The following is a 23,623-nucleotide window of genomic DNA, read 5'->3' as shown; positions in this document are numbered from 1 at the left end:
TCTTAAGAGGTGAAGGGTGTCACTGTGGAGGGAAAATTTCCTTCATCTCCCTCCTATTACAGTTCTGTAGTTTTTGACTGTTCCTGTAGATGGCATGGCTAATCCACCTCTCCCTTTCCAGCCAGCCAGCCGTCTCAACTTACCCCTGAATCTTCATCTCCACCGCGTGGCTAGGGCTATGGAAAGCCATGACACCTTCTTGTCTCATGAGCTCATTTTTATTCACTGAGTGGGTGGAGGTGGGGTTCCTTCAGGCACCTTGGATTTAAATCATTCTGCAGACCCCTTTGGCCTCTCTTCTCACATGAGCACCACTTTGTCTGTTACTTCTGGCTGGAGGAATCTCTGGTTGTAGCATTGCCATGATGGGATTGGCTGTCCCTGGCCTTCACATCTATTTGCTTGGACCTATAAGCTCAGGAGAGGCTCAGGCAATTTGTTCTTTCTTAGCGAGGCATGCTGTGACACCATTTCAGAAACCCTGCTTCAGTTTTGTGGCGGAACTGAGCTCTGAGCTCTACACAAACAGGTTTCTTTTCCTGCTTTTCCGCTGCATAATCTCTCAGTGCCACCATGCTGTAGTGAAATAGCACAAATACACAAGTAGGAAATTGTGTTTTCTTTTGCTTTCACAAATAATACTCAATTTTTCCTGCTCTAAAAAAATGGTAAAATGGAGGATTCCAATGTCATCTAAAGGAACTGTGAACAATCATGACTGCATGTAGAAAAACACTTAATGGAAATTTAAAAAAATATTAGAAAACTTGTGATGCTGAACACCAAGGTATCACACATGGAGAAATTGTCTATTTATTTATTTATTATTATATTTCTATACCGCCCAATAACCAAAGCTCTCTGGGCAGTTCACAGGAGTTAAAACCATCACACACAAATCAAAGTATAAAACAAACAACAGGGGTTTCAGCACCTATTGAAAATATAGCTTTTCCAACAGGCTTTCCAAGGAAGGTAATTTTGTCCTCTGTATGAAGACTTGCTTTGTACATTGCTTAGAAATTACTTTAATATAAGCAATTCATAAATATCATTGAAGAAACAAACAAATGATTTATGGAAATATGGCTACACTGCCAATCTGGAAGGGGACTGTACATTGCTAGAATGGTGTCCTGGAAGACGACCAAAGCCAATCAGTTCAAAAAAACAACAAGACAAACCTTTACCTTGTGGCTGCACAGAACAACCTAATGAAAAGAGCCAGAACATAGGGGAGTGTAGGGATTGAGCCCAACATCTCTGCAGAGGCACCCAAAAAAGACATGGGAACTGATTCAGAGTCAAACAGGGAGGAGGTGGAAAGCTTTGTTGTTGGAACACCAAGGACGCAGGAGACGAAGGCCTTATCTAGACCTAAGGTTTATCCTGGGATAGTCCCAGGGTCATCCCTGTTCATGTAAATGACACACAGGATATCCTGGGAGCAGGTAGAGATGACCCCGGGATGATCCCGGGATAAACCTTAGGTCTAGCTAAGGCCTAACTGTCCCACAGTGGAGTTTGTCCTGGTGTAAACTAATCAGTTGGAAAGTAGCAGGTCAGGGCCCTCCTCATCCATTGGAATGCCAGCGCAGGAGGAGGATCAAGAGGAGGAGGATCAGGAGGAGGAGTTAGAAATTCGAGATCCCAGGGTGAGATGTCAGGTTAGACAAGAGGAGCAATGTCAACTCTTGAGGCATTCCCAAAGGCTGGATGAGCAGAGAAGGTCCCTCTGGAAAGACCCACCCTAAGGGAGGGGCTTAACCAGTCACTCAGGTTGCTGAAGAGATGGCTGATGCCAGTTTTCATTGCAACTATCTAACATAGTGCATTACGAAAGGGAGTTGCTTGTAGTCTAAGTGGTTCTGTATTATGCAAAGCTTTCTAGACACAGTACTTCACTGCTGCTTATGGGATCCAATTGTAACCTGAAGGACTGCTATCTGACTGTAGTTTGTATAATAAAAGCAATTATTTTACACTTTGACTTCTCTGACTGAACACAAAGAGAGGCCCGAGCTGCAGGTGGAGGAGAGGGGGGTGGGGTAAATAGGCCATATAGACACCCCCTATATTTGATAAGGTAGAGGCACTGACTCGAGAAATACATATTTTTCCCCCTTAGAAAGACTGAAATTCACTGGCATATTTCTGTCACTATCAGGGAGAAGAGAGCTGTTGATGAAGGAATTCTCCTTTGTTTGGAACCCAATAGGTAAATTATTTCATTACTGTGTTTGAAGGGTTGTGGATTTTTTCTAAAAAATCAAATCAACCACCAACCCCTCCAAATGACCACTGGTTGGTTTTTTTATCAGGTGTGGCAAGCTGGTTTGTTTGCTCTAATACAGGAATGGGCAACATGTGGCACATATGAGACATGATACACTTATGCCCCCTTGACCTCTTGCCCTGCCACCCCCACTGTGCCACTAAAATTTGGTGTGTTGGTGGTAGCAAAAAGATCTAGCAGTTTGCTGCCAAATTTCAGGGGCAAACTGCAACAGAGCCTTAAACAGGAGAGATGTAGCTTGTTTTCAAGCAGGGCCAGTCCAAGACATTTTGCTGTCTGGGGCGAAGGGCAAGGTGACACTGCCCTCCCATTCCATGTGCAAAATCTGACTGGACAGGCAGATTTGTCTGTCTTCAACAATAATGATGTCCTCTGCAAACTTGAAAGCAGCAGGCTACTTTAAGTGGCACAGAGTAGGCTGCAAGGCACACAGCTCTCTCCTGGAAAACCTTGCTGCTGCCCCCCCCCCAACATCTGCCACCTGAGGCAATTGCCTCACCATGCCTAATGGTAGGGCCAGCCCTGTTTTCAAGCTACATTTGTCCTTTCTCAGGCTACGTAGCCACTGATTCCCCACCCCCCGCCACCACTGCACAGCCAAGAATTGGCAGGAATCCGCCCACCACTAAATTTGGGTGGCACAGCAGCAGTGGCAGGCAGTGGCAAGTGTGCATCCCTGGACCCCCACCCTACCCCAAGGTTGCCCACACTCCTGCTCAAACATATCAAGAATGTAGAAGCAATGGTAAAGCATGGGATGGCATCAGGGGAAATGTTTTGCTTCTTTAGTGGCTGTTCACAACTACAGAAAATAGTGCCAGAAGACGGAGTCACCTGATTTCCAAATCTTCCTAAATTCCTTCACTGTGAGCCAACATAGTGTTCTCTTATGTGGCAAGAGTATTCTTATAAGTAGGGGAAGTTCTCTGGAGGAGTTCTGTTTCATCTGAGGAATGATTCATAGAGCAAAATGTTCTTCTGCCCATTTTAAAGTATGAGGTTACCAGACCATTTAATGAGCAGTTAATACTGTGTGCAATTCTGTCATTAGTCTTAATTAAGCCTCTCTAAGCCTGGCAAGGACCACACTAACTGTGCTAATTATTGACTGATTTCACTAATAAACGTTGATATTAAAATATTAATGGCAATTTTAGCAGATAGAGTGCAACAAGTCATTATTTATTTATTTAAGGATTTTTATGCCGCCATTCAGCCAAAAAAGGCTCTCACGGCGGCTTACAAAAGTATTTCTTGACAGCCCCTGCCCACAGGCTTACAATCTAAAAGACATGACACAAAAGGAAAGGGGATTGGGAGGAAGGAGGAGGAGGAGGGGGAAAAGGAAAGCAAATTCAGGCACTTCAATCTTAGTTGCAAAGTTCAGCAGTTACAGTTGACAGTAGGAGGGAGGGGGCTCTCAGCTGGAGCTGGACCCAGGCATGGTGGAGAGGTGCCTGGCTGCTGCTTCCTCCCTCACTGGTGGCCTCTTCAGAGACAGTAGGTAACAGGAGGGAGGGGGCTCTCAGCTGGAGCTGGACCCAGGCACGGTGGAGAGGTGCCTGGCTGCTGCTTCCTCCCTCACTGGTGGCCTCTCCAGAGACAGTAGGTAGCAGGAGGGAGGGGGCTCTCAGCTGGAGCTGGACCCAGGCACGGTGGAGAGGTGCCTGGCTGCTGCTTCCTCCCTCACTGGTGGCCTCTGCAGTGACAGTTGGTAGCAGGAGGGAGGGGGCTCTCAGCTGGAGCTGGACCCAGGCACGGTGGAGAGGTGCCTGGCTGCTGCTTCCTCCCTCACTGGTGGCCTCTCCAGAGACAGTTGGTAGCAGGAGGGAGGGGGCTCTCAGCTGGAGCTGGACCCATTACAACATTGGTCAGTCCAGATCAAGTGGGATTTATTAAAAACAGACATGGGGCTGATAATTTGAGACTAGTTGTGGGTTTGATAGCTTTAAATAGAGAAAGAACGGACCAGGCGTTCTGTCTCTTTAGATGCTGAGAAGGCCTTCAACAAAATTCATTGGAAATTTATACTTGCTACATTGAGTAATTTTGGTTTGCCAATAGAATGTTTGAAGTGGGTTAGAATTTTTTGTTCATCTCCAAGAGAAAGATATATAACCAATAGTTGGTTGTCAGCTTTTTTCATGCTTCAACAAGGTACTGGACAAGGATGTCCAGTTTCCCCATTGATATTTGATCTATGTTTAGAACCCCTGGCTTGTGCAATTAGACAGAACAGTAGTATTCACAGGTTTATGCATGCTGACTTAGAATTTAAAATTATTCTTACACTGATGATCTTTTATTATTTATTTCTAAACTCCAGGCATTCATTCCTGCTTTGATGGAACTGATTAATACCTTTGGTAACCTTTCTGATTACTTAATTAATTACTCAAAGTCTGAATTGATGCCAATTGGAGGTAGTACATTTCCTAGTGTGTTGGCTAATGGCTAATTTTGATGCTGCCTTGATTTTATTACCTATGTGGATGTACTTATTCCAAAAGATATATCTCAACTGATTAAAATAAACTGATTAGTGAGTTCACATGAGATTGGGAGCTTGATCACACCAGCGTTATACTGTGCCGTCACTGTGAATTGTGTGCAAAGGACTCCGAAGTTTTCCAGCTTATAATCTGCTTTTATTGTGAAGGACCCCCATGCATCCTGCTTTAATTGTGCTATAAAGGCAAAAGACTCACCGTATTTTGCTACTAGTTTTCGAGCATATCATCCGAGCAGCCACTGGAGCGCAGGAGCAGGATTTGAAGAAAAATTAAACAAATGCTTACATCTGTGTAAGCTTTAAAGATAAAGGCATCAAAATTTGTAGAGTAATAGATATTAAGGAGAGCTTTAAGCATAACAAATTTGAATTGGTTTGGGTCATCCGTTGATTTTTTATGATTTTTTTACATTTCCGTACTTAAACCCATTTCCTGGTATGCAAAGGATCTTGCCACCCAGTGGCAACAACAACAACGCCGACAGCTTACCACTGTAGGGGATAATTTGAGGGAAACAGGTATGTGGGATGAAGCTTATAGACAGATGGCCATCGTTAAAGTTGAGTTTGTGAGGTAAAGTCAACACACTTAAGATGAACCTTATACCTCGAATTCTTTGCTATGTGTGAGATTTCTTTGATTGATTTGATTTCTTTCATTGATCCACAACTCATATATACACGTATTTAGTAGCAGTAAATAAATATGATACCCATAGTTTAAGACAATATTGGAATAGTGAATTGGAGTGTCCTATTTTGCCTAACCAATGGATTATTGCCCTAGCATCTGTATCTGAAGCTTCTATGGACCTTAGGCTACGTCTTATGCAGCAAAAAAAAATTGTTTCGGGTCCGTTGGACTCCACAACACCTTTTCAATAAGGGTCTGTCCAATTTGCACAGCTGTTGGAGATGTAATGAAACTAATGCTTCTTTAACTCTTATGTTTTGGCAATACTCCATAATTGCCCCTTTTGGGATAAACTTTGGATAAGGATTGTTTCAGCACAAAGGATAAACTTTGTGTTGAAACAATCTATAGTATGGAACAATGTGCCTGTCCTCTTAAATTACCTATCGCCTTCTTGGAAGTTAACACATGGTCAGCGCAGATGGATCTTCAGAGCCCTTATGACAGCTAAAAGACATATTATTACGTTGGAATGACAAATGTTCACCTCCCATAATGCAATGGATTGAAGACCTAATAACACTGTCAACTTTTGAATGGGTGTTATATAGGCGCAACTTGCAAGGGGATAAATACATGGAGATTTGGTCTGCTTTTCTTGAAACCTATGTATATCCCCCTTTCTTTTAATGAACGGTACATCTGATGGAAAAATGGTAATATTGCTATATATGAAAAAAAAATCCCCTCTTTTATTTTTCATGATGTATTTTCTGTTCTGTTTTGTTGATGTTCACAATAAAAAGGGGGGAGCCTCTCTCTCTCTCTCTCTCTGAAGCATGAATAAAACCAGAGGACTTTCTCTCAATGTTGCAAGGTATTTCTCTTTGGGCAAGGTTTTCATGGTTTGGGATATTTTGGGGATTAGAATTGGGTTTTTTTTAAATAGAGTTGTTTTACATTCTTTATCTTTGACATTTTGGGGATCTACTCTAAATCTTCAGGCTGTCGCAAGATGGAAATTCAAATGGCTACATGCAAATTTATATGCATGCATAGATACAGAAATACAGATCAGATCCATGAAATCAATGCAACTTTTGATATTGATGTTAGTGAAATGTGCATTACACCTTAAGTCCCATGATGGAAGGAAGGAAGGTTCTTGTAACCATTTTTAAGTTCATCTTTTTTAACATCTGTGAGTTCTGAACATTTTTATTATTGCATTTATATCCCGCCCTTTTTCTTCCAAGGAACCCAAGGCAGCATACATAATCCTCCTCTCCATTTTATCCTCACAACCACAACCCTGTGAGGTAGGTTGGGCTGAGGTCTGTGACTGGCCCAAAGTCACCCAGTGGGTTTCTATGGCTGAGTGGGGACTAGAACCTGGATCTCCCGACTCCCAGTCCAACACTTTAGCCATTGTCAGGGCCGGCCCAGGGCTTTATTGGAAGGAAATATGTTGCCTGCTTCTCTTTACAGAAGCTAACTGGAGTTGAAGTTGAATTTTACTTCAAAAGTGATAATAGGACTTTTATCACTTTTATCCTCTACTGCTCCCGAGGGTAGCAGGCTTGCTTTAGTGGGGGTCTGGTACAGACAACTCTGTCCTATGACATTTTATTTTATTTATTCTATTACATTTATATACCGCCCCACAGCCGAAGCGCTCTGGGCGGTTTACAACAATTAAAAATAGTAAACATTAAAAGTATACAAATATTTAAAAAACATAAAAACAGTATAAAAACAACAATATGCATTGAAAAACAACAATTCTGGGGTCCATTAAAAACAAACTTAACGTTGTTAAATGCTGTTAAAATGCCTGGGAGAAGAGAAAAGTCTTGACCTGGCGCCGAAAAGATAACAATGTTGGCGCCAGGCGAGCCTCATCGGGAAGATCATTCCACAGTCGGGGGGCAACCACTGAGAAGGCCCTCTCCCTTGTTGCCATCCTCCGAGCTTCCCTCGGAGTAGGCACTCGGAGGAGGACCTTAGATGTTGAGCACAGTGTACGGGTAGGTTCATGTCGGGAGAGGTGTTCCATCAGGTATTGTGCTCCCAAGCCATGTAGGGTTTTATAGGTTAAGACCAGCACCTTGAATTGGGCTCGGAAACATATAGGCAGCCAACTTTTGCTGCCACTTGCAGGGCACCACCTCAGAAGTATGGGAATGGCAGGGCTGGGTGGTGGTGGAGCTCAGCTCCTGCTGCCCCCAGTATCTGCTGCCTGAAGCAGCCGTCTCACTCAGCCTAATAGTAGGGACAGGCCTTTATATTTGTCTAAGTGGGGGATTACATCTGATCAATACTTTGCTGCAAGCCTCGTATAACATTGTGGCTTTTCTGCTTCAATGTGCATCAAACAGATGTGCTAAAACAAACAAACAAAATGTAATAATGCAGTCAATGATAATACAGGCAAAGGAAACGATACACCAGAATTGAGCCCTTCATGGTAAATGCGTATGAGATCTGTTCCTGCTTGCAAATACCCATGAAGTAAAATTCAACAAAGACTAACAATAAGATACAGGGGGTGGGGTGGGGTGAGTGGGAAACCCAGAACAAAACAGGTAACTGATGTGTGGTGGTGGTGGTGGTGATGAGGTATGGTTCTAAATAATTGAGAAATCTGAATATAAAGTTGCAGTTATGGTATGCTAGGTTGAATACCAGGATATACCACTTGCTATTTACTGTTTTACTCTGTACAGCACCATGTACATTGATGGTGCTATATAAATAAATAATAATAATAATAATAATAATAATAATAATAATAATAATAATAATAAGGAGCTTTTCTGCATCAGGCATTTATCATGCACTTGTCATTCCCTACTCTTTAGACAGTGTCGTGACCCTCTAGTTGTGCTTTGGAGTCTAAAGAGCACTTTTGATGGTGTGTGTGTTGTTGTTTAGAGTAGGGAAAATGTGGAATTAATTTGTAAAAGTGAAAGAAAACACTATTTCCACTTGAGTATTTGTGCTATTCTGCTATACCACAGCATCACCTAGAGGTGATGTAGTTGGCTGGCCATTGTGTGAACAGAGTGCTGGACTAGACGGACCCTTGGGCCGGATCTACACTACTGCTTTAAAGCGCTTTATAACAGTTTTGACAACGGTATATGGAGCGTGTCCCAGGGTCCAACAGTTGTCAAAACTGTTATATAAAGCACTTTAAAGCAGTAGTGTAGATCCTGCCCAAGTCTGATCCAGCATGGCTCTTCTGGTGTTCTTATGTCCTTAAAGCTGGAAAGGAAATGCTCCTTGTGTTAGGGTGACCATATGAAAAGGAGGACAGGGCTCCTGTATCTTTAACAGTTGTATTGAAAAGGGAATTTCAGCAGGTGTCATTTGTATGCATACAGCACCTGATGAAATTCCCTCTTCATCATAACAGTTAAAGCTGCAGGTGCCCTGCCCTCTTTTAAATCTGGTCACTCTAGTATAGCTCCTGCAGCTTTAACTGTTGTGATGAATTTCACCAGGTTCTCCATATAAATAACAACTGCTAAAATTCCCCTTTCTATGCAACTGTTAAAGATACAGGAGCCCTGTCCTCCTTTTCATATGGTCACCCTACCTTGTGTAGATTTCAGTTCTGCAACAAAACTGAAAGTAGATACAGGCCCCATTCAGAAGACACCTTTAACCATGAATATAACCATGGTGGTTAAGACAGAAAGCTGGGGTGTGTTCAGAAGACATCTTAAACCATGGCTTTAACTATGGTGAATAAAGCAAAAAGCCTTATTCACCATGGTTAAAGCCATGGTTTAAGGTGTCTTCTGAATGGGGCCATTGTGGATGAATGGTCTCATGAAGAAAAGCTTCAAGTGTAAAGTCAGGACTGCATAAATATTTCTTTTTTTACGCTGCTTCTATGCCACTTGACATGCCACGATCTCCAAGCAGTTTACATAGAAAGACATACGATACAATATAAAAAACAATATAAAAAGAGTTTAGAACAATACATACCTTAAAACATTACAGCAAAAGCATTAAAACAGAGCAGTGTCATGATCAATGACATGTCAGGGAAAGCCTGCGTGAATAGATGCATTTTCAAGAGGTTTTTGAAGCTCGCTAGATGTTCCATCTCTTGAACCATGTGTGGAAGAATGTTCTAAAGGATGGGTGCTGTTACTAAAAATCTTGTGTCTCTTGGTAGTCCAACCATTTTAAGGTATGTCCCATGGAAAAGGGACCTCTTTTCCAGTGCTACTGCTGATTCTGTGCTACAACCCCAAACCAGAAATGTAAATAGTGGATGTAACCATTTCCGAGGAACTTGCTTCCATCCCAATGCCTTTGAGATCTAAGCATAAGACGATTTGAAGTCTCAGGCACTGACGTTGCTGCATGACTTGTTAGCACCTGTGTTTCACAGTCACAGAAAGATCTACGGTGTTAGGGAATGCTGGTGACAAAGTGGTTATCATACTGGGTTAGTGAGATAATACAGAGCAGTGTTTTATTACTTGACAAAAAGAGAGCAGGATCCACACCAACTTTAACAGCTGTCAGTGTGTACCTCCTGAGTAATGTAAAGAATGAGAGCCATGCTGTGCAGTGTTTATATGTTTAAGCGCTGGGTTTAAAGAGACTCTCTCTTTAAATCTAGGGGTAATAGGAATGTATCCAAAGTAAACAGCATTCTTATCGCCACCAAGTGGAATGCCCTCCCCTTGGAGGCCCGACTGGCACTGACACTGGCTTCATTTCAGCGCCAAGTTACAACATGGCTTTTTAACAAAGCCTTCAAGGGCTAAATTCCCCATGGTTACACATAGTTTTAATTGATTTTAATTGTTTTATCGCTTTTAAACATTTTCTAGCAGTTTTAATTTGTTAACAATTTAGTACATTTTAGCTGTGTTAATTATTTATGTTTATATTGTTCTGATTTTATCTGTGTGCCACCCTGAGTTCCCAGTGATAATAGGGTGGAATACAAATGTTTTAATAATAAATAAATAGGTATTCCCACTATGATGTGGACATTCACATGTTCTGCTTCGGGAGTGGGGCTGATGCTGTGCTGCTCCACACCTGGCTGTTTCTCTTTAAACAGGTATATTTTATACCATGGGTGTACATCAGGAAAAACTTCCTGTTAGAGCAGTACGACAATGGAACCAGTTACCTAGGGAGGTTGTGGGCTCTCCCACTCTAGAGGCATTCAAGAGGCAGCTGGACAGCCATCTATTAGGTATGCTTTAAGGTGGATTCCTGCATTGAGCAGAGGGTTGGACTTGATGGCCTTATGGGCCCCTTCCAACTCTACTATACTATGATTCTATGATCATGGGATGTTCCATTTCACAATAGCAACAGCAGCAATAATGCAGCTGCAGATGGCAGCACAGGCATAGGACACCTCCAGATAGTCTGAACTACAGTGATGGATGTGCTGTTCAAGTGAACAAAGGTGATGTCCTGCTGGAAAAGGCACCAGCCATTTCTCCCAGCCAGATGTGCAAGAGGTTTGAACATGGAGTTCTCATAAGTACAGACTGTCTGAAACCAACTTCTCTCAATAGTTCCAACCCCCACTGCGACCACCAGCAATACCTGTGAATTCAATAGCAGCTATTGCAAAGTACAGAACCTAAATAATACATCCCATGTAAGGCCATTGCAAACTATATAACTCAAACAATACATCCCCAAACGTAGATTGCCCACTTTCTGGCAGAGTTTTTGCATGAGCAAGGCAGCACGTGAAAGGAGTTAAAGTAAGGCAGACCTTCACGGGTGAGTATGCATTAAACAATGCAAAACAAAAAGAAAAAGCCTTGGGCAGCAGATATTCTGCTTGCTCTGTTTGGGCTGCCAAAGATTTGTATCCTCATCCAAGGGAAAAGCCCTAGTGCTGCAGGTTTTACTTACTGTCTCCCTATCTACTTGGTAGGGGTGTGCACGGACCCCCCGCTCCGCTTCACTTCCAGATCCGTGATTTTCAGATCGGGCCGCTTCGCCCCGCCCCCGCTCCGCCCATTTCCGCTCCACTCCGCTCGGAGCTCCGGATCCGAGCTCCGTTTTTCCCCCCATAGGGTTGCATTGAAAGCTAAAAAAGTATACAACTTTTTTTATGTTCAAGTTAGAAACCTCACGTTTGGCACCATGACACCTCATGGACGTATACACATGGATGCCAAGTTTCAAGGCAATCCCATCATCCCCTGATTTTTGGGGAATTTTTGAAAATCGGGCACCCCATTCAGACCCCTTGGGATAGCTCTGTCAATTTGCACGTTAGAAACCTCAAACTCACCACCATGACAGCTTATCCATGTGTCCACATGGACGCCCAGACTCAAGGCAGTCCCATCATCCCCTGATTTTTGGTGCGGCTCTAACCTCTAACGCACCACCCATAACCCTAATTCACATCCCTTTCGATAGCTCAGTCAATTTGCACGTTAGAAACCTCAAACTCGGCACCATGATAGCTTATCCACGTGTCCACTTGGATGCCAAGTTTCAAGGCAATCCCATCATCCCCTGATTTTTGGGGAATTTTTGAAAATCGGGCACCCCATTCAGACCCCTTGGGATAGCTCCGTCAATTTGCATGTTAGAAACCTCAAACTCGCCACCATGACAGCTTATCCATGTGTCCACATGGACGCCCAGACTCAAGGCAGTCCCATCATCCCCTGATTTTTGGCGTGGCTTAACTCACCCCAAATTGTCCCATTCTACAACTACGTCAGTTTGCACATCAGAAACCTATCCTTTGGTCCCATGACAGCTTACCCATGTGTCCACATGGACGCCAAGTTTCAAGGCAATCCCATCATCCCCTGATGTTAGGGGAATTTTTGAAAATCGAGCACCCCATTCAGACCCCTTGGGATAGCTCCGTCAATTTGCACGTTAGAAACCTCAAACTCACCACCATGACAGCTTATCCATGTGTCCACATGGACGCCCAGACTAAAGGCAGTCCCATCATCCCCTGTTTTTTGGCGCGGCTTAACTCACCTCAAATTGTCCCATTCTACAACTACGTCAATTTGCACGTCAGAAACCTATCCTTTGGTCCCATGACAGCTTACCCATGTGTCCACATGGACGCCAAGTTTCAAGGCAATCCCATCATCCCCTGGTTTTTGGCGCGGCTTAACTCACCTCAAATTGTCCCATTCTACAACTACGTCAATTTGCACGTCAGAAACCTATCCTTTGGTCCCATGACAGCTTACCCATGTGTCCACATGGACGCCAAGTTTCAAGGCAATCCTATCATCCCCTGATGTTAGGGGAAGTTTTGACAATCGGGCACACCAGTATGTCCGGGATTTAAAGTTGCAATGCAGACAGCTCAATGGGGCCAGTTCAAAGGAAATCCCAACATGCCACGAGATAACCCTAAATCTTCTTCCACATTTGAAAAATGGATTATTGAACTTGATAAAGTCTAAGTGAGCGCAGGAAGGACTTCTCCCCTGAGTCAAAGCAAGACACATACACCATCCCTGCGATGGTGAGGGAGAAGGGAGGGAAGGCGAGAAGGGAGGGAAGGCAGGCAGGCAGGCAGGCAGGCAGGCAGGCAGGCAGCACTAACGCATAGCAAACCAACCCGTAAGCGGGCGCAAGGAGCAAGTGAGGCAAAGATGGCTGGTTGTTTCTTTCTAAGCCAGCAGTTACGCATTGAGGGGCACAGAGGAGGACGACTGGGAGCAAGCGTGCCGGAGGGTGCTGGGCACGAACCGCAAAGCCCATCTCCCAGGCACCAGGCGGGCAGAGAGGCAGGCAGAGCAGGCGAGGAGTCAGTCCTGGCAGATGCCCCACCACAGCAGCACCCCGGGGGAGGCAGGCAGACAGGCAGGCAGGCAGGCTGAGGGCATTTCTGGGGGCACAAGGAAGTGAGGCCAGGATGGCTGGTTTCTAAGCCAGCACTGCAGTTAGTCACGCATTGCAAATGCAAACCATCCCAGCGAGTCGGTCACCGAGGAGGACAGGCTAGCAGAGGGGCAGGCAGAGTGACATGTCATAGATCTAGCACTGGGGAGGAGTCAGTCCCGGCAGATGCCCCACCACAGTAGCACCCTGGGTGGGCGTTGGAAAACGCCATCCTGTGGGTCCATACTTCCCCCACCCCATGTCCTGCAGGGTTGCCTGCCTAACCCCTGTGGGGATGGGAGATGGAGAGCTTAGAGTGGCAGTGCCAGCAGCAGCCTTCGGCTTTCCCCTGGAACCAGTCGCCTTGCCCGCCTCTTTCCCCAGCAAGACCGGCTGGTGCTGCCTCTGAAGATGCATCTTCATGCTGCTGGTTCCATAATGCCCTGTAGATGAACCCCTGCTTAGGGTGAGTTTGCAGTGGCGACAGACAGCAAAGCGGGGATCCGCTCCCACCTCAAAGTGGTCCCACACTATGCTTGTCTTTCGCTTCCGTGGCGACACCACCAATTGCCCGCCTGAGCTCTCTGGTGTTGCCACAGAAACAGGGGTGGCAGCGGAAGAGGGGTGGGATGAGACTGGGGAGAGAGCCTCGGCCTGCTGCTGCTCCTCCTCAGCCCCCACATCCTGGAGGACCACCACCTCCTCCTCCTCCCCCTCCACTGTGCTGAGGACCTCGTCTAGGTCCATCAGCGGGCTCGTGGGCTCAAAGGATAATGAAGGAGTTGGGGATACTCCTCCTCCTCCTCCTCTAATGCCACCTGCCTCTTGTAAAGGGGCACTTTTCCCATTCCCACCCTCAAAAAGAGAACGCCGGGCACAAGTTGCAGAAGAGAGTGCCTCTGCCTGCTCCTTCTCCTGCTTCTGTTTCGGAGCAGTCAGCCAAGGTGTCATGCCCTGCATAGAGATGGAGTCAGGAGATGAGGAGGAGGTGGCAGAGGCGGGACCTAGTACTGAGAAGCCCAGCTCAGGTAATGAGGAGGCGGGACTGGCAGAGACTGTGGCAGAGCCTCAGGGAGAAGAGTCAAGGCCAGCTGGGACCTCTGCTAGCTCTGAGGGCCTGATGCCAGCAAAGACTACGGAGGAGCCGCAGAGGTCTGAGGAGGAGGCGGAGAAGCCTGGTTTCAGGCAGTTGCGGGCGGAGAAGGCAACCAGACGCCGGTCTCGCCGCCTCCACCAGAAACACCAGGCAATTAGGGATCAGCTGAGAGGCCATGACTCAGCACTCTGACTAAGGATAAAAGCGCAGCTGGGAGCCCTGCAAAGTTGTCAGAGATTATCTGAGCATTCTGGCGGAAGCCTTTGCTCTTGGATCTTGTGACCTCGTGCCTTGTTCCTGAACGCCTGGATTCTGATTCCTGTCTTGATTCCCGGACCCCGTGACCACGTCTGCCTACTCTGGATTCCTGCTTCGACCTTGGACCGGTTTGTGACTACGTCTTGCCTGTTGTTGCCCCTGACTCTGGACTGTGTTACTGGTTTGTCGCTGACTGTTGGCTGTGTTTGAACTTAGACTGCATTATCGAATCTCCTCTTTGCCACGCTCCCTTGACTTTGGACTGGACATTGACTACTCTACAAGCCTGCCCCTTGAACTATTCCTGTTCCTTGACTTTTGCTGTCAAACCCCCGTTTTCCCCTCCTTTCCCTGCACTGTTTAGCTTCTGTAAATAAACACCTTCGTTACCTAGCTACCGGCTGGTCTTATCTTTCTTTGTCAAGCCATTTGGCGGCTTTCCCGGACAGAATAATCTCTGACCTGGCTGACAAAGAAAAGAAAAAGCAATGGAAGAGTTAGTGCAGAGGAATCAGCAGCTGGAGACGCTGGTGGCTCAATTGCAAACGGCCGTGGCGGTGTTACAAAGGCAAGCTGCTCAACCCCCGCCCCCCCCTCGAAGGAGTAAGTGTTTGGCTGCTCTGCCTGAGAAATTCTCTGGCAATCCGCAGCAGCTGGAAGGCTTTGTGGCACAATGCCAGCTGCATTTTCGAATCCGGCCAGAGGATTTCCCCACGGACACCCACAAGGTGGCTTTCCTCATCAGCCTCCTGTCTGGACCAGCACAGCGATGGGCCACCCCATATTTGCTTCAGAGCAGCCCTCTCCTGAACCAGCTGGACAATTTTTTAAAGGAAATGCTGGCAACCTGGGGAGATCCAGTCAGGATGGAGACAGCGGAGAGGCGCATCCATCACCTGCACCAGGGGAAGGGCTCAGTGAGGGAGTACACCACTGAGTTCCGCCTCATCGCCCAGGACTTGACCTGGAATGATAGCGCCCTCCAAGCCCAGTACCGGTATGGGCTCTCAGATGACATTCTGGATGAACTGGCCCGAGCTGCTCCACCTGAGTCCCTCGCTCTGCTTATGGAACAAGCTGCCAGGATTGATGGCAGGCTGACCGCCCGCAGGCTAGCCCGAGTACAGACCACGCCCAAGTCTGACGGGTGGGCTTTGCGGGGTCCTGCAGCTTCTCCAGAGACGCCTGCCACTCCAACCAGGATTCCTGTGCCTAGCCCACCAGAGGAGCCGATGCAGCTGGGAGGAGCCCATCCACGCCTTTCAGCAGCGGAAAAGGAGCGGAGGAGAGGAGCTGGGCTTTGCCTCTATTGTGGGCAGGGGGGCCACTTTGCCCGTGTGTGTCCCCTCAAGCAGCGAGGGGCCCCCTTGTCGGGAAACGGACCCTCCCAGGCTTAGTTGGGGTTGGAAGCCTGGGAGAACCGGTGTCAGCCGCTACCCCACCCCATTCAGAACCCCGAAGGGATCCGCTCTTGGTCACAGCCACCCTTAGGGGGCAGGAGGGCCAGGTGATGTCAGTGGGCGCCATGATAGACTCTGGGGCGTCCAATAGCTTTATGGACCTGGGGTTTGCCATCCAGCATCAGGTCCCGCTGCAGCGACTGGAAGAACCCCGGCCGGTGGAGACCATTGATGGAAGGCTTCTGAAGTCAGGCCCCGTGACCCAACAAACGGAGGTGCTGACTATGGAAATCCAGGGCCATGTGGAACGGGTCCAGTTTTTTGTGGCTGCTGTTCCGCACTTCCCATTGGTTCTTGGAATGCCCTGGCTGACCCAGCATGACCCCTGTATATCGTGGACTCGGCGGGAGGTGCTGTTTGCGTCGCCCTACTGCCAGGAGCACTGTTGGCCCGAACGGATCCCTGCAGCCCCGGAAACAACTCCCAGGGAACCTTCTGGCAGTCTACCCGCAAAATATCAGGAGTTTGCGGGAGTCTTCGATAAAAAGGAGGCTGAGCGACTGCCTCCACACCGGGCATATGACTGTGCCATAGACTTGGTTCCAGGGGCCCCTATACCGGCGGGGCGCCTGTATTCCTTGTCTGAACCGGAACTGGCCGCCTTACGGGACTTTTTGGAGTCCAACCTGAGGAAGGGATTCATCAGGCCATCCACGTCGCCTGCAGGGGCTCCGGTCCTCTTCGTGAAGAAGAAAAACACGAGCGAACTCCGCCTCTGTAATGATTACAGAGCCTTGAACAGAATTACCATCCGCAACCGATACCCGCTACCCCTGATCCCGGAGCTGTTGGAACGCCTTCGTCATGCCCGCGTTTTTACAAAATTGGATCTAAGAGGAGCCTACAACTTGGTGCGTATTCGACCCGGGGATGAATGGAAGACTGCCTTTATGACTCGATATGGCCAGTATGAGTACACGGTCATGCCCTTCGGCCTCTGCAATGCTCCCGGGGTATTTCAGCACTTCGTGAACGATGTGTTCCGGGATTACTTGGATCGGTTCGTGATTGTGTACTTGGACGATTTTCTGATCTATTCCCCGAACCAGACCATCCACGACGTCCATGTGCGGGCGGTGCTTCGCAGACTCCAAGAGCACCGCCTCTATGCCAAATTGGAAAAATGCGAGTTCGATCTGACGGAGGTGGAATTTTTGGGGTACCGGATCTCAGCCAAGGGGGTGGAGATGGACCAATCAAAGGTGGAGGCGGTGTTGTCCTGGGAGCCTCCTAGGAACAGGAAGGAGGTTCAGCGATTCTTGGGGTTCTCAAATTTTTATCGGAGGTTCATCCCCGATTTTGCAACCCTCGCTGAGCCTATCACACAGTTGCTCCGTGGAAAAGCCCCGTTCCAGTGGACTACGAGTACCCAGCAGGCCTTTGAGAGGCTAAAAACTAGGTTTACCTCTTCCCCGATTTTGCAGCATCCCGACCCTCGGACCCCTTTCGTGGTCGAGACGGACGCCTCGGATGTCGCTATCGGAGCGGTGCTGCTGCAGCCAAACAAGGAGGCCTCTCGGTTGTTGCCTTGTGCCTTCTACTCCAGACAGCTCACGCCCCCAGAACGAAATTACACTATCTGGGAGAAGGAGCTGCTGGCCATTAAGGCAGCTTTTGAGGCGTGGCGGCACTTGCTGGAGGGAGCGGCGCACCCGGTGGAGGTAAGAACAGACCATCGTAATCTGGAGTACTTACAGACGGCGCGAAAACTGACGCAGCGCCAGAAGCGATGGTCCCTGTTCTTCGTCCGGTTCAATTTTAAACTCAAGTACATCCCACGTTCCCAGAACCGACAGGCGGATGCGTTATCCAGGAAGCCCGAATATGCAACAGAGCTGGGGGAGGAGAAGCGGTCAACAATTCTGCGTCCGGAGCATTTTGCGGCTGCACCAGTAGCTTCCACGTTGATCGACCAGATTCGGGACCTACAGGGTCAGGACTCTTTGGTGGCAGCACATGCCAGGGATGATCCCCCCACTCCGTTTTCCATGCGGGACGGCCTTCTGTATCATCGGGGCCGTCTCTATGTACCGGGAGGGCCGTGTCGGGACACTGTGCTCCGTCTGTGTCACGATTCAAAGCCTGCCGGGCACTTTGGACTGTGCAAAACGCTGCACCTCCTGACTCGGGAATTTTGGTGGCCTCGGGTCCGAGCGGATGTTGCCCGCTATGTGCAAAGCTGCCCAGTCTGCCACCGAGCAAAGGATTTGCGGGGGCGGCCGGCGGGGCTACTGCACCCCTTGGCGACTCCTTCAGGTCCCTGGCGGGTGATTTCAATGGATTTTATAACGGACCTTCCTCTGTCTGCAGGCCATACCACCATCTTCGTGGTAGTAGATTTATTTTCGAAGATGGCCCATTTTGTACCTTGCGTAGGGATGCCCACGGCAAAAGAAACGGCGAGGCTCTTTGTAAATCAGGTGTTCAGGTACCATGGCCTCCCAGAGGGAATAGTCTCAGACCGTGGAGTGCAGTTTACGGCTAGGTTCTGGAAGAGTCTCCTCCAGCTGTTAGACATCAAGGCCCACATGTCGTCAGCATACCATCCCCAGACGGACGGTCAGACGGAGCGAACTAACGGCACGCTGGAACAGTACCTACGCTGTTATACAAACTATCAGCAGGATGACTGGGCAGAGTTGCTCCCCTTGGCGGAGTTTGCGTACAACAACTCGGTCCATGCCTCCACCCAGCAGACCCCTTTTTTCTCAACAGGGGGGTTTCATCCTCGATGGTTTCCAGCAGTCGTTCCCTCCTCGGCGGTCCCTGCAGCAGACCAGTGGTTGCGGGAATTGCAGGCAGCTCGGTCATTGCTTCTAGAACAGTTGGAGGTAGCCAAGGAAGCATACAAGGCCGGGGCAGATCGGAAGCGGCAGGAAGGACCTCCCTTAAAGGTCGGGGACCGAGTCTGGCTGTCGACCCGAAATCTGCCTCTTCGACGGCCGTGCAGGAAGCTGGACGCTCGGTTCATGGGGCCGTACCTGATAACTGCAGAGGTAAATCCAGTGGCGTTCCGGCTACAGCTTCCTCGGACGTTACGCATACACCCGGTCTTCCACCGCTCATTGCTAGTCCCGGCGACTGGGGTGCGGCCGGATTCGGGGGCAGGGCCTCCTCCTGCTCCAGTACTCGTGGATGGGGAGGAGGAATTTGAGGTGGCACAGGTGTTGGACTCTCGGAGGCACCATGGTCAACTCCAGTATCTGATTGACTGGGTGGGCTATGGCCCTGAGGAGCGATCATGGGAACCAGCCTCGGATGTCCACGCACCAATCTTGGTTCTTGACTTCCACCGCCGTTATCCCAGGAAGCCGGGCCCTCGGGGTTCAGGGGAAGGGGATAATGGAGGGGGGAGTAGTGTCATGCCCTGCATAGAGATGGAGTCAGGAGATGAGGAGGAGGTGGCAGAGGCGGGACCTAGTACTGAGAAGCCCAGCTCAGGTAATGAGGAGGCGGGACTGGCAGAGACTGTGGCAGAGCCTCAGGGAGAAGAGTCAAGGCCAGCTGGGACCTCTGCTAGCTCTGAGGGCCTGATGCCAGCAAAGACTACGGAGGAGCCGCAGAGGTCTGAGGAGGAGGCGGAGAAGCCTGGTTTCAGGCAGTTGCGGGCGGAGAAGGCAACCAGACGCCGGTCTCGCCGCCTCCACCAGAAACACCAGGCAATTAGGGATCAGCTGAGAGGCCATGACTCAGCACTCTGACTAAGGATAAAAGCGCAGCTGGGAGCCCTGCAAAGTTGTCAGAGATTATCTGAGCATTCTGGCGGAAGCCTTTGCTCTTGGATCTTGTGACCTCGTGCCTTGTTCCTGAACGCCTGGATTCTGATTCCTGTCTTGATTCCCGGACCCCGTGACCACGTCTGCCTACTCTGGATTCCTGCTTCGACCTTGGACCGGTTTGTGACTACGTCTTGCCTGTTGTTGCCCCTGACTCTGGACTGTGTTACTGGTTTGTCGCTGACTGTTGGCTGTGTTTGAACTTAGACTGCATTATCGAATCTCCTCTTTGCCACGCTCCCTTGACTTTGGACTGGACATTGACTACTCTACAAGCCTGCCCCTTGAACTATTCCTGTTCCTTGACTTTTGCTGTCAAACCCCCGTTTTCCCCTCCTTTCCCTGCACTGTTTAGCTTCTGTAAATAAACACCTTCGTTACCTAGCTACCGGCTGGTCTTATCTTTCTTTGTCAAGCCATTTGGCGGCTTTCCCGGACACAAGGAGTTGCCCGTTTGATTTTCACAGCAGGAGAGGCAGCCTGCTTACTGGTGCCAGCCTGAGCCTTGCTGCTTTCAGCACGCCTGCTTCCTCTTCTCATGATGACTAATAAAATATTAATACTACTAATAATATGTATAAGAATATACTAATATACTACTAAGAATATGTATAAGAATATAATAATATGTTTAAGAATATTACTAATAAATATAGGGAAATGGGACAAGAAGTGTGTGTATGCTTTCCCCAAAATGCTCAATCTGTGGCTGTTGCACTTCACAAAAGCAGTGCACACACAGCACACTCACAGTCCAAGTTACACAGAGAAGAAAAAGAGAATAATATTTTTTGGGTATTTTTTGGTATTTTTTGGTATATAGATAGAAGGAAACACAATCAGGCTTTAAGAGAGGGGAGGGGGGAAACGAATCAACCAAACACTACTACTAATATGTATAAGAAGAATAAAATATTAATACTACTAGTAATAATATGTATAAGAATATACTAATATACTACTAAGAATATGTATAAGAATATAATAATATGTTTAAGAATATTACTAATAAATGAAGGGAAATGGGACAAGAAGTGTGTGTATGCTTTCAAAAAAAAGCTTTCACAAAAGCAGAAGGAAGATCAAACACAATCAGGCTTTAAGAGAGGGGAGGGGGGGACAACCAACCAAACAAACAAACACACATTCCAAAATTTAAAAATAAAGTTTATATTAAATCAAAGTAAGGGAAAAACACAGAGCAAACTAAGCTAAGTCAGAAAGAAGCAAACAAACACACACGCCAAGCTAAAATCCTAATCTATCTCCAAAGTACACAGCAGCAGCTCACTAAGTAGACCCTCTCCCAACGAACGCTAAACCCACAAGAGGCTGAGAGCTCTCTGACTGTGAGGGTGACTCTGGCTTAGTCCCCGCCTCAAACGCTGGGATTGGAGGATGATGCTTCATGAGGTGATCAATTCTCATCAGGATTGGGAGTTGAATGTGCCTGTCATCGCTTCAAATAAACCCTGCCGCCGCAGCCGGTTTACCCTACCGTTTGTATTGTAAATGTACCTGATTTTTTTAAAAAAATCTAGCACGTGACCCGCACGACGCAGAGAGGTGAGAGTAGTCTCAAAATGACCCCCATCCACGACTCTCTGAGCACAAGAATTTTCAGAACGATAGCTTAAAAAACAACCCAGTTATCCGCGATTATTTTCCGCAATGCAATCCTATGGGCGAAATGTTTTCAAGATGGCGATCGGAGCGCTCCGCGGAAAGAGAAGCGCTTCGAAAATGGGCGCTTCTCTTCGCTTTGCTTCTAGGGGTCCGCGGTCCGCTTCTACTCCGCCTCTGGGCAAGGCGGAGCAGGCCAATTCGCTACTGCTTCTACGCTTCTAATCGGAGCGGAGCACATGCCTACTTGGGTTATTGAGGCACCTGACAAGTGAAGCAGTGCACTTGTGTAAGATGTACAATAGGGCTGAATGAACTGGGTATGGTGATATCATGGCATTTGTGCTATCACCAAACATTGATTTGTGCCCCCATGACTAATGTTGGGACATGGTTGGTGAATGGTAGTGGAGTTGCCAGGGTTACTGTAGGGATGTCTGTTGGTGTTGCTACATGTACCTTGTTTTTTTTGTAGCTGTTCCTTTACTTTCTACTTGGCTACATAGGAATGTGGCTATGACAGTGGAGGCTGGTGGTTTTGATTTTGGTTCGGTTGTGAATCTGCTCTGGGTTTCAGTTAGAACCAGTCAGAACTCTAAAGCTGCTGCTCAAGGTGCTGAACCTATTTTGGTGCTAGCTGAAACCAAAAACGGATTCACCTAGCACAGGCCTAGCAGGACCATAGGGCTGACTTCCTCATCTAACTGAGTGGCTAATGTTAAGGATTTACCAGACTTTGCTGAGTGATCTTGTGAACAACTCCTGAGTATGTTTTCATGAGATGAGATGCATTTCTACGCCTATGTCTGAGCACAATGAGGTTGCTTCCACTGATTCCCCTCAGGCAGCACTTCAGTTCAAATGATAAAAGCTTGCTAGATAATTGTTTTCATATTGGCAGCTAGGAAAGAACACAGATTTCATTGTGTCCTTTCAAGGACACCATACGTTGGTTGGGGGGGGGAAGGTCTGAAGGAGTTTTGCTTTTTTGGAAAACAACCATGTGGTCATCCCTGCCTGTGTCATCACATCAATCTGCATTTATGCAGAAATTATCAGCTCATCTGCAGGGACTGCAGAAAGCATGGGAATGGGACCTTGAAATGTCTTTCAAGCAGCAGTGATGGGGAAATGTCCTAGCACAACATCCAGGCTGTCACCTACCTTATGCACCAATCATACACCACCTCGAGACTGTCTTGACGTTAAGCTCCATCCGACGAATGTTTTACTGCACACTCATTACTGGGCACTCACGGATTATTCACATGATGTCGTATGCCTCTTGTGCATCTTCTGCCCCTTTGTTGCGCTGCAACCGCGTGCCCCTCCCAGAAAAAGTCTGGTTGCTGCTCTCTCTTACTGGGCTGAATGGGGCTAATTACTTCCTGTTTTCAGGAAGTCATGGAGCGACAACACAGAAGCGATGGGAGCTGCATGTTTCAACCTAGATGTGATGGGGGTTGTTGTCTTTGCCTCAGGGTGGCTCTGATTACACACTGTGTCCTTTATATGATGCAGCCACAAATTCGAAGCCACCCCAGGTCAAAGAGGTGAAGATGTGCGGCTGAAATCCACAACTTTTCCAGCCAGCGTGAGGTCAGCCTGCCGGTCTGTCCTCTCTTGGAGTCACTCTGGAGGTGTTCCCAGGCAGAAAGTGACCTCTTATTGGTTGCTGGAGGCTGCAGGAGGGGGAAGGGATTGGCCTGGCAAGTCTAATGGCCACCAGAAAGCCCACACTGCCTCCCCTCATAAAGACAACTTGCCACTGTGCACCAGCGATAGTGTGGGGTTTGGTGGTGGAACGGCAACATCTTGGCGCCATGCAGACAGCCCCCTGGATAAACCATAATTCTATCGAATCTGAAGGGGACCATGTCCCAAGACAGGTTACCTTATAATTAAAAGCAGGGATGGCCAACTTCGATATACTTGGAGACAAATCTGTTCTCTGGACTCTAACCCAGGAAGTAAACTCTTTAACAGGTATCAAACTCTGATGAAATTAGCCTCTCCTAGCAGCAAAGGCTGCATAGGATTAGCTTACATGAGTCTGGATACTATTGGGCCAGTATAGGATGTGAGTCCAGAAAGTA

Source organism: Elgaria multicarinata, chromosome 2 (assembly GCF_023053635.1).
Source record: "Elgaria multicarinata webbii isolate HBS135686 ecotype San Diego chromosome 2, rElgMul1.1.pri, whole genome shotgun sequence".
Lineage (NCBI taxonomy): Eukaryota > Metazoa > Chordata > Lepidosauria > Squamata > Anguidae > Elgaria > Elgaria multicarinata.
Note: the sequence above shows the minus strand (reverse complement) of the source record.